At 39.4% G+C, this 16178-nt stretch overlaps 1 pseudogene; it reads right to left on the reverse strand.

The window, feature by feature from the left end:
- Positions 1–5084: 5084 nt before the first annotated feature.
- LOC137217451 (17S U2 SnRNP complex component HTATSF1 pseudogene) lies at positions 5085–6941 on the reverse strand (annotated as a pseudogene).
- Between the last annotated feature and the right edge of the window lie 9237 nt (positions 6942–16178).

A 16178-nucleotide genomic window follows, 5' to 3' on the forward strand; every position in this document is an offset into this window, starting at 1 on the left:
GGCCAGAGTATGTGGAGAAAGCTTCTTAAATTGGTTTCCAGATGAGAAAGCCACTTTTTTGCCACTGACTTAATTTCTTCAGCATAAGTGCTCTTTGTGAATGAGGATGAAGATGAAGATATCTGTAAAGGTTCATTCCTAGGTCAGGGCTAGCCCATATGAGTCACTCTGCTTTCCCTGCTACTGAGAGCAGAGTCTTTACTCCTGGTACTCATTCTCAGAGAGACAGCTAGGATAATGGAATAAAAGAGATGGAACAAAATGTAAAGAGGCAGTAGGTGAAAAAAAAACAGAGTCTAAATAAAGCAAAGCTAGAAAGAGAGATAAAGAAAAAAGTGGCATCCATCAGTCTTCAAAATGACAATTATAGGCTCCTCGTCAAAGCTCATAGCACTGAGGATAAGAGAGTCGTGAGAACTAAGCCTAACATCTCCCCAAATGCTGCTTCAGTGGCACAAAGACACAGCTCTAGTTTTTTTCTCTCTCTCTTGATCTTGCCCACCAGGAGCTTAAGGACACCCTTGGAAGATGTATTCCAGATTGCTGACAGCAGAACTCACTGACATTGGGCCCTGTTCTCCAAACCGTCAATACTATACCCAAGATAATAATAATGAAAAGAAGCTAAATCTGACTCTATCATGACAGGACTGAAAAAGTGACCACATTGTAAGTGGCAGCCTGTAATTTACAAAAGTCTGGGAGGTATACAACTCTGGCCCAAAGCACATGGCATACAGTAGACACTCAATATATGCTTGTCGAATGAATGCTCAAACGAGTGACTGTACAGTACAACATAAGCTCGAGAATATGGAGGCTTTCTAGTATAATACCACTAATAATATCATGAACTTGCTTTCAATGAACGTTCATGGGACTCAGGACACTGTTTCCCACAAAGGATATCCTTAGGCTTCCAGTTCTTGCCTATCTCTTCAGTCTCCACTGATACCATCCTCCCACTTGCTCACCAGGCTCCACTGACCTTCTTTCAAATCCCCAGATGTCTGCTGCTTTCTGCCATCTCAGGGCAATTGCATATGCTTTTTTCTCTGTCCAGAATACAACCTCTTCTCTTCACCCCACCACCACTGACTAGCTCCTACTCATCCTTGAGGTCCCTGGATTTTTCAATCTCCTATTTGAACCAGTATATAGTTTATAATATTCATGTAATTAAGAAAAACAGTTGATGTCAGGAAAGGTCTGTAATAGCATGTCCTTAGTGTCATTGTCATAGTTGGAAGAATAAGCTGATCAGACCATGAGTCTTGCCCATTGTACTAATTCTTAAATTTTGTGCCTAGTGTAGCCTAGTGACAAAGAAAGATACAACAAAGGTAAATTAAACAGAGTTGAGAACTACTCATTCTCTTTGATTTTTATTCTACAGTCCAAGAATCAGTCCCATTCCTCCCTGCACATTCCCTCCTGCAGCACATTTCCCACCACCACACTATCAATCCCCTCTCTATATTCTGACCCCGTTCAAAACTCAGAAAATGAACCTGCTGAAGTAATGGAAAAGTAACTGAAACCCCAGAAGAATGGGGCAATGAGTGTAATTTTGTTTCTATGCTCCAGTCTCTTCCAAGGCAAATGAACCTATGGGCCACCTACTATCAGAATCTATCCCAAGTACCCTCCCCATCAACGCGCCTTCACAAAACAGAGTTTACCAGCTATAGCAGCATAAATACTGACGCTTTTGTTAAGGCAGGAAAAAAACCCACTATCTTATTTGCTTTCATTCTCCACTAAGACTCCACTAGAAATTCCTTCCTTGGCAATACTCTCATTGTGGTTGTAGTGGGAATGACAGCATGGCCTCCACGAACATCATGATGCACAGTGGTTTCTCTCTCTATGCTGTTTGACAGGAAAGATCTATAGGTCAGCTGTTGTGTTTTGGTCCAAACCCAAGCATGATAATGAGATGCTAATGTAGCATAAGTAAATCCCTATTTTATGTCATTAATAGAAATATAGACACTGACATATTGTAAACACTAATAGTATAAGGGCCCAGTATGCAGACCACAAAGAGGGTCTCCTGGGGGTGTAGGAGCACAGGCTGAAAATTACTGAATTTAGCATATTTTGTCATTCTATGTTCCTTCTTCAGAGGGTGCTATTTGATGAGTGGTATCGTTGCCTCTTGAAATGAAGTTCAAAGCACTTAGTTGCATTTCAAGTTTCTCAGTTGCCATTTGCATTGCCCTTCCTGTCATCATAATAAACTGTATTTTTTTCCTTCTCAAAATCATTAACCTATGTGAGATAAGAGGCATTTCTTATTAGTGCAATTGCAGAACTGACAGAAAAGGGGCCCAGAAAGGCACCAAGATTCTATCTGGGCACATGGCTCGGGTTCCTGCCGCAAATGGCTTTCAGTCTCTCAGTTATCAGAACCTTCACTGCCTGTCTGCTCCTCCTTCAAGACTGTAACCAGAGAGAACAGACCTTCTCTGAACTACTAGACAAGGTCATCATTCTTCCATTACCCTACCCCCACCATGGGACCCAGATACTGCTTTCTTCTGAGTTACTACTGATGATTCATTAGGACCCCATATTGCACACTAACAGACTTAGATGAAGGTCTATTATCCTTTATTTCCAAAACTAGCTGCTTCACCCATGTTCTCTATCCATTACTCTTAGCCACCTCCCAAACTTTGTTCCCTCAATAACCTGGTTCCTTTTTACTGGCTCTTTTGCCAATGCTTTTCAAACACGTGTTGCCCCTTGCCCTTGTCCACCAAAACAAGAAGTGGGAAAAAAACACATTTGGTTTGATTCCGCTGCCATTTTAGAAATTAATTATTTTTCTCCTTCCATTCAATACCAAACTTGTGAAAATTTTTATCTCAACACCTCCATTTTCTCAGCAGCCCTTTGCTCCTTAATCTCCTATCTTCTGTCTTCCATGATCATCAAAACACAGCAATTATTCTCTCAAAGGTCACATATGACCTGCTTTTATCACTGTCTTTATTGTTGAACTCTGTAGTTTTCCCTGAGGTTGACCATCCCCCCCTTCTTGACTTGTCTCTTCCTTGTGTTTTGTTTTGGTAACTGTCCAATTCTGGTTTTCTTCTTTCTTTCCTAACCAGTTATTAAATGTCTCCCCACTGATTCTTTATCTCATCCATGCAGGTGGGTATTAACTAAAGTTCTGTCTTCAGTCCTCTGTTCTTTTTGCCTCTAGCATTTTCTTGCTGAGGGGTAGGAAAACTTGATATAAAGCCAAAGTGGCAAATTCAAGTGCTTACAAGGGCCAGACAGGTAATGTAGATAACTGAAGAAAAAGATGGATGGGTGTAAGATACAAATAGGGAGTATAGGATGCTTGGGGTAAACTATAGCATTAGCTTCTATTTCTAAAGGATAGATGCTATACAGCCCCAGCCAATGTGTGCCGGGTTGGCCAAATGTGTCACTCCTGCCAATTTTTCATCAGAAATCTGAAGTCTGGATCTTTCTGCTAATTCTCAAAATTTCCAAATGTTAGTCACTGATTCATTTTTTTTAAATGATGTAGATTGTATCAGTTAGGACTGACTAGGTTATACTGTATTTACACATGACTCCAGATTCTTAGCTTACAGCAAAAGGTTGTTCCTTACCCACATTATAATCCCATCACAGGTTAGTTGCATATCTGCTGCACATCATGTTTAGTCTAGGACTCAGGCTGACACAGCTACTTCTATATTCTACTTCTATCTAGAATATTGATAAACAAACTCGTAGCAGAAGAAAAAGAAAACCTGGTGAATCATGCACTGAAACTATGTACTTGAATCATGCTTTATAGTTCCTCTCCGGAATACTGCACATCACCTCTGCACACATTTCCTTTGCCAAAACAAGTCACATGGCCAAGGATGACTTTAATGGGAAGGAGGAGTTTAATCCTCTCCTAGAGAGAGGCGGCAAGTATTTGTGATCAATAATACAATCTACTCTACTGGCTAAACACAACTATCAGTGGTCCATTACCAGTTTGCAACCTCTAAAGTTCAGTAAAGAGCAAGGAACAGAGACTCAGGAAATATGATTTGTCATTGCCACTCAGGACACTGGGCAAGTTACTTCACCAATTGGTCTCCTCTGTAAAAGGAGGGACTCAGAATAGATGATATTTAAAGTCTCCTTACAGACCTACTATACTGAATGTGTGAACAGCTCTGTAAAGATAGAAAACTATTGAGCCTGAACCTGCAAAACTGCTTTCATCCAAGTCCCAGTACTACATTTTCTAAAAATAGCTGCACATTTTTATTTACATATCCAACCACCAGCATCCAGCAAGTCTTTTTTTTTCATGAGAAAGCACCAATGCAGTTTATTTTAATTCTTCTAGTTTATGAGAATAACTTCTTAATGCTACATCAGAAGTCAATTCATCAATACTGAATTTGGAAAGCACAATCAAGAAAGACCCAAATTTTTATTGGGACTACACAACTTAGCATATACTAGATACCATGATTCTAGAACAAAATCAAAAGCAAAAATCTGAAATATGCATGACAAAAGTTCTTAAACTCCAGGGGATCCATGAACCACCCCAAACTGTATACAAAAGATTGTGTAGTGCATGCATAGATTTTTCTGGGTAAAGGTCCTGTAACTTTAATCAGCTTCTAGAGGGGCCCAAACAGTACACGGTAGAATTCTGATTTCCTCTGTATTTTCAATAATGGAAGCTGTGGGCCTTGGGAAGTTTACTTTTGCACGTTTAAGACTCAATTTTCATGGCAAGAGGGTAGAAAAGAAAAATAAAAGTAACTTGCGAGGACTGGGCAGGGAAAAACTCAGAAGTGTTCTTTACTTCATAAGTTTTAGTAACATGTTCTGGTTTAGAGAGGGGAAATGGGGACATCAGTGGTAACATCATAAGCTGAAACAAGGAGACTCCTACAGGGATTTTTCAGGTCCTTAGAAAAACCAAACTTTAGTATGAATAAAGCAATAGCAAGAATGAAAAATGCAATTTAACTCAGGTCTAATTTTCTGTTTCTGCATATTAACAACTTATTTTTGATTTCTGAGTATCAAAAACTTCAATCAGAATACTTTAAAAATATTATTCTGCATGCACTTAACAAATATGACAAAAGACAAGAATCCAGTTGTCTTGTTCACATATATTTAAAATCGGCCAGTACAGATAATCACGAACACTTCACTGCATTGATCTGAGGGCATCCTACCTCTATGCACACGTTCATGTAACACTACTAGTAATTACCCTGGAGCAGAGGCAAAACGGAGATGGAGGAATCACCCTACAAAGCAAGTTTAAGGGATTAAACGTCATCATCGTCTTCATTGTCATCATCACTACTGAGGACAAAGCTGCTGCCTGTGGACAGGGGCCCTTCCTCCTTAACATTCCCTGAATCACCCACAGTCCCTCTCTCCGTGGAATCTTCTTCCTTCTCATCTGACTCTTCGTCAAACCCCTTCTCAGAGCCTTCTTCATCAAACATTTTCCCAGAGCTGTCACCTTTGAATTCTGATTTTTCAGAGTTACTTTCTTCTACCTCTTTTTTAAGAATGTTTTCACTAAATTCCTCTCAGAGCCCTCTTTCTCAAAACCTTTCTCAAGGCCGTTCTCATCAGGATCTGTTTTGAGTCTCTTCTTTTTGGGCTCTCTTTCTGCACCATTCTCTTTCGACTCTTTTTTAGGACTACCCTCTTCATGCTCTTTCTCGGGGCTACGTTCTCCGGACTCTCTGTCGGGGAAGTCTTCTTCACTCACTCTTTTGGGACAGCCTTCCTCAAACACTCTTTCGAGGCAGCTCTCTTCAGATTCCTTTTGGGGACAGTCTTCTTCAGCCTCTTTTTCAGGGCCACTTTCTTTAGCATCTTTTTCAGAAGCATCTTCTTCAAGTTCTCCCCCATCTTCTGTTTTTTCAGACTTCTTTTCATCTGTAGGTTCTTCAAATTCCATTTCAGTTGCGGCTTCTTGAACATTCGTTTGAGATATGCAAGGGTGAAACATATTTCTGGTGATGACAACTCGCTTGTGGCGCATTCGGGATGGGCCAGCTCTTCTCTCAGGTCTCCAATCCAAGTGCTTTTGCCACACAGACAGCTTTTTCTTATAGTCTTTGCACTTCTTTTTCTTCTTTGAGGTGTCATATTCCCCTTTCAGTGGAAACTTTGCCACCTCCACATGTAATCTGTAGCCTCTAATTTCATCATCATCCAAAAGTTTTAATGCAAGTTCCACAGACTCTCTCTTCAAATAACAGCAAAGTCCATCTCCTTTAAGATTTCCTTGATTATCTTTGTAAAGCTTGACCTTAAATTCCTCTGTTTGAGGATCTGTCATAATAATGCCAAACGTGGACATGAGCTGTATAAATTCATCCACTGTAATATCTGGAGGCAGACCAGAAACATACACATTTGTGTCTCTGCTTTCATCAGGATGAAACCATCCTGATTCACCCTTTCTCTTTTCTCCCCTCTTTTTGGTATCACTGGGTTCGGGGGATTTTCTTTGCGGAGGTTCCTCTGCAGTCCTAGCACTGACATCTTGGACATTCACAGTAGAACTAGACGCACCGTCGTTAGAAAAGCCATAATTGGCCTGATATGTAGCAATAAAATCTTCAGTGATCTTGGGGAACCAAGCCTTCTTGTCCAGGTCCCACTCGTATGGGGTGTCAGTCGGCTGCTGCTGGAAAGAATCGTTTTCTCCACCGGGATCTTTCTCGGTGTCGCCGTCCTCAGTGCCTCCGTACAATTCTTGCATTCGCAACTGCTCATCAAACTCGTCGTTCTCATCCAAGTTGTTGCCGCTCATGTTGCCGACTTAGCCCAGGTGCAGTGTCCGGGAGAGTGAAGAGGCCGAAGTGACGCTGGCTCGCCCCGCTGGGTCTTGACACCACCGCTCGATCCACAACGCGGCGGGAGCGGGCACATTCTAAGATGACTGCGGGTCCCGCTGCAACGCCTGGAAACCGCTTGACAACGGAGGCCCGTTGACGCTGACGCAGTCGCCATTGTTGACACAGCCGCCATTGTTGACGCGTCACAACATCGCCATCCAGCAAGTCTTAATCCAAGCTGCTCTTCACTCCAACACTGATTTTCTTATTTGTAAAAGGTTCCACTGACAACCCAACTAATATGTTTGGAATCATCCTTATCTCTTTTATTTCTTTTATTTCTCTAGTCCCCCATCTCCAGCTAGTCATGAAGCTCTAGAAATATTGTCCTCCTGATATTTCTTCCATCCATCCCTTCCTTTTCAGTCTGATTGCTATCAATAGTATCCATGCTTCTTATCTATTCATATCTGAATAGCTGACCTGGCTTACTATCTTGGCTCTTGCCACTCCTATTGCTGAAGTGTCAGTGCTGTCATACAATCATCTCCTTACCCCATCCACGTAACTCCCACAGCCTCACCCCTATTCAAAACCTTCAGTAACTCCTTGCTGCCTTCAGGTCAAAACTCCTTCACCTGACATTCAGGTTGCCTTCAGTAACTGACTATATAACTTTAAGCCATTTAATAAACAGATGCTCAACACCACTAATTATTAGAGAAATGCAAATCAAAACTACAGTGAGGTATCACCTCACACCAGTCAGAATGGCCATCAAAAAGTCTACAAATAACAAACGTTGGGGAGGATGTGGAGAAAAAGGAACCCTTTTCACTGGTTTCATCCCCACTATTGGTGGGAATGAAAATTGGTGCAGCCACTGTGGAAAACAGTATGGATGTTCCTCAAGAAACTAAAAATAGAACTACCATATGATCCAGCAATTTCACTCCTGGATATATATCCAGAAAAAAAACCGAAAACACTAATTTGAAAAGATACATGCACCACAATGTTCATAGCAGCACTATTTATAATAAAAGAAGCAATCCAAGTGCCCATCAACAGACTATTGGAGTAAGATGTAGTATATATACAATGGAATATTAGTCGTAAAAAGAATGAAATGCTGTCATTTGCAGCAACATAGATGGACCTAGAGAATATTATGCTTAGTGAAATAAGTCAGAGAAAGACAAATACTGTATAACACCACTTAAATATGGAATCAAAAAAGTAATGCAAATGGAAATATATGCAAGACAGAAACAGACTCACAGATATAGAAAACAACTAGTGGTTGGTTACCAAAGGCGAGAGGGAATGGGGAAGGGGCAAGATAGGGGTATAGAATTAACAGATACAAACTACTATATATAAAATAGATAAGCAACAAGGATATACTGCATAGCACAAGGAATTATATCCATTATCTTGTAATGACCTATCACGGAGTATAACCTACAAAATACAGAATCACTATGCTATACAACTGAACCTGACATAATGTAAATCACCTATACTTCAATAAAAAATTTAAGCTGTTTAATTTCCCTGAGCCTAAACGTCCCCACTTGTGAAATGGACTTAATAACAGTTTACCCTACCTACTCCAAAGTGTTAGCATATCATATGAAGAAATGTTGATATAAAATATAAAGGTTGTAAGATGAACAATTGCTTAAGCAATCCAGAATTTCTACCACCACAAATGCAAATAATTTAATGAAGTTTTATATCACCAAAGTTAAGTTTTGGAAATGATTTTTCCCAAAGAGGAACCATCTAATGACTTGTTTGTATAGTCAGAGGTTGGAATAGATAAGCTGTCTCAAAGGTCTATTCTAATTGTGAAATTTTGTTGATACCTTATTACTGCTTACCTTAGAAACTGAGAGTAAAAGTAATTAAGTTACAGAAACTAAGGAATGCCTAGCAGTTAATATCATGTGTTCTGGAGTCAGCCAACATGGGTCCAAATCTTGACTCTCCCACCTAATAACTGTGTGAACTTAATAAACCTCATTAACTTGTAAATGGCATTACCATCTAAAATCTGTTTTGTTCATAAAGACAAAAACTGAAGTTACCCAAGAATCCATCTATATTGTGCACTTGCTAAAAAAGGAAAAAGAGTTTGATGTATTGACACAGAAATAACTCCAAGTCATGCTATTATGTAAAAGGGGAAGCAGATCAATATTTATGATAGAATCCAATTTTTGGACATATATGTTTATATACAGATGGAGAAAACCTAGAAGGATACACAACAAAGAGTTAACAGTGGTTATCTGTGGGGTAGGGATTGGCAGGGTAGGCACGTGGATTAAGAGGCAGGCATTTTTACTTCTCTATTCATACACTGTCATGCCAATAGAATTTTTTACAAGTCTGCATTATTTTATATTAAGCATTTTCCAAGGGGAAACAAATTCCATCTAGAGATGCTTGCTCTAATTTGAAGCCAAGGTCTTACCACTTCAGAATAAAAATAAATCCTATTATAAAGCATCACCATAGTCCAACAGAAGTAGACCTCAAACAGGCCTTAGCCTTTTCCTGCTAACTGACGTTTCCAGGAAAGTGACCTTACCCTCACCTAGTTTTCCCATAAATACTTAGAAATGTGAAGGAGTTGTGATCATTTATTTACCCCTGGTGGGTACGTAGGTAGATTTGTAGCCAGAATCTGAAGAACAGTTGGGTGGGACCAGGAGAGAATTAAAAGAAAACAAAATAAGAATGGCAAAAGGATCTTTTAGAGTCTGGTAAAAATCCTTACTCTATGCAGATGGTGTAGCTCAAAGCTGCACATCCCTAGGGCGAGCTATGGGAACCTGAGAGCCATGTTTTCATCTGGGAACATAATGCCCCATCTACCGCTATACATAACCATCCCTCTATGTCTCTAGATCCTTTGCCATGAAAGAAATATCATCTCAATCTGTGTTTTTAGTGTCTTTCTTCCAGTCTCACCACTATCCTGTTTTGACAAGTACAGAGAAGTAAAAGCAGCCAACATTTACAGAGTACTACCATAGACCAGGCACTGTGTTAAGTGATTTACATGGATTATCTCACTTAATCTTCTCAGCTGAAGAAATAAGCCTCACAGAGGTCATCTCACTGATAAATAGTGGAGTCCACTGTCATGTAATAGGAAGCATAAACATAAGGATTCAATCATAAGGATTGAATCAAAGGTTGGTAAGGTTTTAGGATAGAAAGAAGGTCTGGATCATGGTACTTACTCTACAGGGGAGGTAGGACACTGCACTAGGGGGCAATGGGAATCCATCTGGGATGAAGGTAGCAAAAACATGTGGTAATGATGGAAGTAATAAAAAAAATCACAGTCTAATAATAACAGCCAATATTTATTGAGTGTTAACTACCTACTAAACAAATCATATGCAGCATCTCATTAAATTCTCCCAATATAGTCACGTGAGGAAATGGCTCAGAAAGCTAATGTGGATCATCCAAGTTAGCAAGTGGTAAAGCCAGGATTCAAACTCCAGATATGCTTGATTCCAGAATGCCTAATCTCTATGGATATTCTGTCTTTTATAATTGTCATGACTCCCTCATATTTAGTATCTTAGTAATATTCAGACCATCCCATATTTCACTGCACAGGACAGGTTTTACCATTTGTTAATAAGAGTATAGATGTTCTGCTTCTCAGAGCCTGCCCTCTTTTCCAGCCAAGTACCTAGTTATCAATGCTATGGGCGCAGAGAAACTGGAGAGAGCTGTTTCAAGGTAGATTCTAACAAGATGCAAAGAGTTACCAAATCCAAACACCATTTGCCACAATCTATTTTGATACAAGCAAGCAGTCAAAACTGAAAGGGAATGAAATGAATTCTGTGGGTCTGGGTTTGACCCAAGGTGATCTTCTTCCCTTTTCAAGCACCATAAACCTCTGCAGCTAAGACATTTAGAGGTAACCTCGCCAAGATGCTGCACAACAATTTACTGAGTCCCACAGTCCTCCTCTGGAGCCTGTTTCCAGAAAACCCCAAAATGGCCCTTCCCAGCTGGATAACTGTATTTTTAAGCCAGTAGTTAATCTAGCCAAAAGATTAAGTCATCATCAGGAAGTGTATTGCCAACAAAGTTTAAGTGGTATGCTTATAAAAGGAAAACAATTTGAGCACTCTGAAATGTTCCTAATCAAAGTGTCCCTTTCCTGACAATTCTACTGCAATGAGTCTTTCAGAACACTCAGGAGTTATTCAGCTGCTGGTTTACTACCAATTTCTTTCCAGTTTCCTATCCCCTCAGGGATACTGTCCTTAGGAAGCCACCCCCAACATCAGCAGCAGCCGCTGCCGAAACCCAAAATAAGCCACTTGTTTTGATGCACTGGCCAGACAGGAAGGTTTTCAAGAATGCTGTAAAACCAGCCCCATGACAAGTGTTGTACCGTAAAGCAAGGAGAGATCATTTCATGTCTTTTCTAAAATTCTTTTCATTCTAGCTTTCTCAATCAATCTGATTCACAAATTCCAAATGAAAACCATCGTGTAGAAATGGACAGGTTGGCAGTCCAGTGTATGGGTCAAAGAGAACCTACTGTCCCATGCAAGGAAATAGTTTGTCCATTGACCTTTGGCAGAAAAATGGTGGCAGGAGACCCAGTATAAGCCAGTGCAGAAGCCATTTCTCTCTGAAACTGGGAAATTGCATTGAAACTGTTTCGAAATCCACTTGCAGCAGGGCTGAAGTCTGGTCTATGCACTTATGTCTTAGTAGCTTTGATACAACAAAGGACTCTTACTTCAAAGAAATAAGACACATTCAGATAATTGTGCATCACCTTAAAGCTTAAAAAAAAATCCTATCCAGAATGTCGTCCTTTCTCTTGCCCATCTAAACTCTACCATTTCACAAGACTCGGCTGCAGTCTCAAAGGCTGAATAATATAATGCAGGCATTCTCAAATTTGGTGGCACAATAGAATCCCTCAGGGGAGCTTTTAAAACGGCCAATGTTCAATCCACTCCTCAGACTAAGTGAACCAGAATCCCAGAAGACTTGGGCCTGGCCATCACTATTAAGAAAAAAAAAAAAAACAACTTAATGACTCTAATGTGCGTTCAGGGTTGAGAATGACTAGTGTGGTTGCTAAGAGCGTAGACTTCTAGGTTCAAAAATATTTGAACTAGAATCTCCATTTCAATACTTTCCAGCTGTGTGACTCTGGGCAAAATTAGTCCACCTCTTGGAGTCTCAGTTTCTTTATCTGGAAAATGAGTGTAATAACACTGACCACATAAGCTTATTTGGAAGGTTGACGGAGATCATTTTTGATCTATGCTTAGCACATAGCAGGTTTGCCGTAAACATTAGCCATTGTTGTTGTCAGTGGCAGTTATGGGAAAATTTAAGAACCACTCCCAGTCTAAGATTACACAGTTTTAACCATTATAAAGAACTTTAGAGATCATTCTAATTTAGTCCACAGAGGTGATATGACACGCATTTCCTAAAAACATTTCCTAAGCTAGGCACTGTTGTCATTGACTCCAAATCCAGTGCTCTTTCCACTGTATTCATTTTGTTTCATTTCATCAAATGTATTGAACACTGACTATACAACTCTAAGGTAGGTTCTTAGGACAGAAAGATAAATTCATATCAAATTGACCCTACCCTTGAGTTTCCATCTAGTGGAGGAGTACAATGTGTAAACAGCAATATAATGTGCTTCTATAGACTCAGTGAGTTTAAGTTTCTATGAGCTCACCAGAGGTAACGTGGTTAACTCTGGGTGGGTTGATGAAGTTTGAACTGAGGAAGCTATGATTGAATAGTATGTTGAAAGATAAATAGGGGTTTTACAGGTAGGGAGGGATGTATGGAATGGATGTTTCAGGCACAGAGAACAGCAGGAGAAAAGGTACTATATCAGCATGCCTTTCAGCTCTATCTTCTTGGGACTCCTAGAACACTTGTCTGTAGCATTCATTTGTCAAATAATAATGTTTTGTCTCATGACACCTCTTCTATTTTAGCCTTGAACTATTTATCTCCTGTTACCTAATTTTTCAAGTCTTGTCACCTCAACTAGAATTTAAGCTTGAAGGAAGAAGAACCAGTTTAATAGATCATCATATCTTCCACAGTGCTTTCCATATAGTCTTAAACAGAGTGGCTGCTTAATGAATAGTTTTTGACTTGTTGATATAAAGGGGGGAAAGCAGAATAATCCTGAACATATCCGAAATTCACTACTCATTACCAGAACCTCCTGTGAAATAAAGTTTTTTTCACTTTCTCCTCCTGATTGTTCATATCATGGCCATCAAAAAGAGTCCTTTGAGCTCCTTCTGCATGCCCACTAATGAAGAATACTATGATATGCTAAGGTTAGCAGATGCCCACATGGTAGCAGCTCTTTGCATATTTCAATACCCTATTCTGTTTATACTGAGCAAATTCACAAAGATTTCAAAGTTAGGCCTAGGTAGTCATTGCTGAAAACTGCTGATAACAACAAGGCTGGACCAATTAGCCTGGGTCCCTGCACATTTCAAAAAGGCATCAGGCATTCTGATGAAATTGCAAAAAATGGATAAACTATGATGCCATTCTCTAGTAGCATCCCAAAGAAGTCTTCAGGCTGGGTGGCCTGGGGAAACCGAATAATCTAATGCTCGAGCAGGATGAAAAATTTCTACATTTCTTATAAACAGGGGGGCAGAATTTGAACTGAATGAAAAATCAGGATGAGCAGAGGGAATTTCTCCCACATAGAAACATTTTGAATGTTGACTTCAAGAGTGGAAAAAAACATGTTCTTACCCAGACCAGTCTTAGCCTCCATTGTGCACAACTGAGAGCCCCAAGTAGTGAGAAGCTGGCAAATCTAGGGTGGGAGAAGGAAAAGAAGATATCCTAACACATTTACCCTCCTGCAAGGACAGCTTGTTCAGTGTTTAGTAAATGCATTACCTCCATTATTCTCTCCTTTCTTCTTCCCCACCAGTAGGCAACTCTTCCTACCCACCCATCATCTTCCTTCATCCCAAATGTCTGTTAATACTTCAAGACCTTCTTATAGACATATTGAGAAAGTTAAATGAGATAATGTCAAACACCAAACAGAGAGCTTATTGCACTGCAGGTGCAACCTTATACTATATGGAAAGATCTTGCACTGGGTGACCATCCTTTACCTGGCAGAGTTCAGGCCAACTCAGGTAGAAATGGGAGAGATGGGACAGTCAAGCAGAAACACCTAGGGACTCCTATTGTAGAAAATGGTGATTGTAAAGTCAAACTTTTTCTTTGCCACTCTAATAGAAAATGAATGCATAACACAACAGACGATCAAAGCACAACAGATAAGGGAGTGACTAAGTAAATTATGCTAGATAAACAAGAAGGAATATTAAGCAGCCATCAGAAATTAGAATCCTGAGTACTACGGACAAAGATGGAAAAGTATTGATGGGTAAATGGAAAAGGCAAAACATAAAACTCTGTGCATAAAATGGCTGAAATGACATAAAATTATGTAGGCATACACAAAATGAAAATAATTATGTTAGGTGGGTAGATTATAGTCATATAACATTAATTATATTAACAGTAGAAATATTAACTACAAAAAACAGATAAAGTATAAATCGGTTCTATTCAGCTTTATGATATATGATAACTTTCCTTTGGAAGTCAACTTATTTTTCTGATGTTGTTTACTTAGGCTGCTGTTAATATGAGTTTACAGTCTCTACGCCCTCATTAAGGGATGGTAGGAGGGGTAGGTAGGAGTGCAAAGTAATTCAGGAGTGTTCTGTGTTGCACGGGGAAGCTATTTGAGAGTAAATATTTGTTGTAAAATCTATTGGGAGAAAAATTTGAAGATATTTTTTAATGGTTATAGAGATACATGTTTAAATGGCCTATATATGAGTGGGAGAAAATGAAAATGAAAACGTGGAAGAGGAAACTATAAAGAAATGGTTGAATAGCTGTGTTTTGTGTACCAATTACATGATCCTGAATTCAGCTATTGCTAGAAATAAAGACATAAAACAATTGTTCCTTTTCCCTCTGAGTCAACCCTAAACTGCTACCAAATCACATAGTGTTACCATGACCAAACCACCTCAAATAATGAAAGCAAACTTAAGCTTGCACTTCTAGACTAGGAAATACACATAACTTTATCCGATTTATAAATATTTATGTCATCTATGAAGTTCCAGCAAGATATTATGAGTACCAACTGCCCTCTTCCTCTGACATGAAAACAGAAAAACAAAACAAAAACCCAACTGAATGTTCAAGTCGATGAGGAAGCAGACAATTAAGAGGGCATGGAACATTTATCTGAATAATGGATATAATTTAATGATACCAACCACAGTCCCCTTAATGACAACCTGAATTTGCTCAGCACCTTATTCAGCAATATTTTCACACAGTCTAAGTAGCGATCAGAGCCCAAATCCCTGAAGATAATTATTTTATCAAAGTGACTCGAAATTTCACTCCTGCCACCAATTCTTTCCTATTTCAGGGACCGTTTGCTGGTCATTTTAGAGGAATTTGATGGAAAATATAATCAGAATAAATCAACAATGCATTTTCCTGCACTAGGCATAAAAGTCCCCCAGGGAGATGCTGCCATCCTAATGGATTTCCAGAGTCCTTCTGGAAGGCTGGATACATCATTGGTGTGGATGGTTGTTCACTTGAGGCACTCAGTTACCTAAGAACAGATAAGCTGGTCAATGGATTCTCTGACCTTTTTGGCAAAAACTATTGATGTCTTTCTTCTTCCCTGATATCTTCACATCGGCCCTTAGATTCTCAGAGTGCCCCACTACAGCAGCTCTCTAGATCATGCCCTCCTTAAGCAATATCTCAGGCTCTGTAACTTCCTCTCTCTCCTCTGCTTATCAAAACTGACCTGGGCTCCCCTCTTTCAGAGACCTGCTTTTTGCTGGAGAATGGTGAATTATTATTCAGATAAACAAGTGCCTCATACCTTTTTAAACTGTGAGGATCCTTCTTAAATGTCAAAAAAGTTGATCTTTTAATATCTGCTGATAAAAATGTAAAGACTGCATAATGACAGAAAATTATTAGCAATTCAGTAACATTTATGAATTAATTTGTATTTTACTAATTAAGTCAGCATCTATATACATTGGAAAATAATTGTACATATATATGTACTATTTCTCACTGATTCCATCTGCAGACACCAGTGTGCACACAGTGTCATGGATCCTTTGCAACAACTTTATAGTGCCTCACAGGTCTGAAGATAAGAGGTTAGCAACCACTAATATAAAC

The sequence above is a fragment of the Pseudorca crassidens genome, chromosome X (assembly GCF_039906515.1).
Source record: "Pseudorca crassidens isolate mPseCra1 chromosome X, mPseCra1.hap1, whole genome shotgun sequence".
NCBI classification, from domain to species: Eukaryota; Metazoa; Chordata; class Mammalia; order Artiodactyla; family Delphinidae; genus Pseudorca; species Pseudorca crassidens.